Source organism: Salvelinus sp. IW2-2015, linkage group LG3 (genome assembly GCF_002910315.2).
Source record: "Salvelinus sp. IW2-2015 linkage group LG3, ASM291031v2, whole genome shotgun sequence".
NCBI classification, from domain to species: Eukaryota; Metazoa; Chordata; class Actinopteri; order Salmoniformes; family Salmonidae; genus Salvelinus; species Salvelinus sp. IW2-2015.
The window spans coordinates 24,718,470-24,720,734 of record NC_036840.1 but is presented as its reverse complement, the minus strand read 5'-3'; the positions used below and the strand labels follow the sequence as shown (position 1 = coordinate 24,720,734).

The 2,265-nt window shown below is 46.9% G+C and overlaps 1 protein-coding gene across 1 annotated transcript in view; it reads left to right on the top strand.

Moving 5' to 3' along the window:
* The window catches only part of nlgn2a (neuroligin 2a), a 241,779-nt gene that overhangs the window by 105,880 nt on the left and 133,634 nt on the right, over window positions 1-2,265 (top strand).

The window sequence follows — 2,265 nt, the reverse complement described above, 5'->3', positions numbered from 1 at the left end:
GGATGGAGTGATAGTGGGGGATAGAGGGAATGGAGGGTGGGGAGGGAGAGATGGAGGGTGGGGAAGGAAAGATGGAGGGTGGGGAGGGAGAGATGGAGGGTGGGGATGGAGAGATGGAGGGTGGGGATGGAAGAGACAGAGGGTGGGATGGAGAGATGGATGGTGGGGAGGGAGAGATGGCGAGGGTTGGGATGGAGAGATGGAGGGTGGGGATGGAGAGATGGAGGGTGGGGATGGAGAGATGGAGCTTGGGGATAGAGTGATGGAGAGATGGAGGGTGGGGATGGAGTGATGGAAAGATGGAGAGGGAGATATGGGAATAGAGTGATGGAGAGGGAGATATGGGGATGGAGTGATGAAGAGATGGAGGGGTTGATACTGTAGGCAGGAGCACAAACTATACTCATGCACAACACAAACAAGACTAGTCACTAAACCAAAATGCTTCCCGCCCCTCCCTCTCTTCTCTTCTCCCTTTCTTTTCGTCTGTTCAGTGCAGATCTCTCCATTTTGAACTGGGAACGCGGTCAAACGAGGGTTTCATTTGGCTCAGGGGGAGGAATTACATCAGCCTGGGTCAATTACCCAGTTGTACACACACACACACGCACACACACACACACACACAATTACCCAGTTAGGACTTTTATTCCGTATTAATGAACACAGACTGGCAACACTGTGATACGTGTGAAACAGAAAAGACGCAGAGAGGGAGTGTAGCTTTGATCGAAGATGCAATCGGGGACGAAAGCAGAGAGGGGGAGGTGAGGAGGGGAGAGGTGGGTTGTCTTGGCAACCCTCCAGTGCTTCCTGTATTTTCCTGTCAGCGCGTCAAAGACCACATCCATTTGCCTTCCCACTATACTCTGAATGAGGGGATTAGCAAGAGCTCAGTTCCAGCTATTTATAACTTATGAGGCAGAGAGAGAAAGACAGAGGGAGTGAGAGAGAGACAGTGAAAGATAGAGAGCGAGAGAGACAGTGAAAGATAGAGGGAGTGAGAGTGAGAGAGAGTGTGTGTCTGTGTGTGTGTGTGTAGGGAGGGGAGGTGCTCGTGTGTGGGCTTGTGTATGTGTGTGTTTGCATGTGTGTACGTGCGTGCATATCTGTGTGTGTGTGCGTGTGTTCATCTCTGTCTGTGTGTGTATGTATGTATTGTATGCGTGTGTGTGTGTGGGGGGGAAGTCACATGATCGTGACGTTGTCCTCTGTCTCGCCATTACGCCATTGTCGCATTCACCTGGGTATTGTGTCGGCTTCCCTCTCTCTCTCTCTATCTCTCTCTCTCTCTCGTTCTCTCTCTCCCTTTATTCAACTCTCACATTCTCTCCTTCATGCCGTACCCCCCTTTTCTTCCCCCATATCCCCACCATCGTGCTCTCCTTCCCTCCCTCCCCACAGCTCTCTTCCCATCTCTTTCTACATGGTCACCCCCTTTCATTCGCGCTAACTTAAGGTGGAAAACCGCACCACCATCCAATCTCCAATCTTCAACATACGATTTGGATGAGCAGTGAAGATAGAAATGGGATTTTATATACCAGACACTGTATTTAGATCTCATACCATCCCTGGATAGTTTTATATAGTTTAATATGGTTCCATTTAAGGAATCAAGATCTATCGTACTAAGATCTATACCAACTGCCCCAGTTTCTTTCTTTTTTAACCTTGAAAACAAAAAATAAGATATATTTTGAGATAGTTATAGAAGAAAGTAGCAACACACAGCCTGCCTCCAAAATAGCACTCTATTCCCTACGTAGTGCCATACATTTAACCACAGCCTTATGGGCCCTTGTCAAAAGCATTACATMAAATAGGCTATAGGGTACCATTTATGACACAGCCACAGTGTTGGTTTTATTCTTGTGATGCTTAATAAGTTCCGCGAGGGAATCAAGGAGTCTTTGAATGTATCATTACTGATTCTACATCAGTTATCCATCTGTGTGGAGATAAATTGAGAGGGAACAGATTGAGGGAATGGCAGTGTTCAATGCATCCATTGTCACTTGTTCTTGAATTCACCTTGGGAGAGAAGAAGTTAATGTAGTCTGTGAGATGTTTTTGGTAGAAATGTCGGCATAGGTCTACTCTAGTGATATTCTGATGATTTAATAATTGTATTGGTTCTCCTCAGGGCTGCCTATCTTTGACACGCACACACACACACACACACACACACACTGCATCATAGCCCACATATCGCTCTCATCGGTCTAATCTTTCACTGTTTTTCACACTCACTCCTTCTGTCTT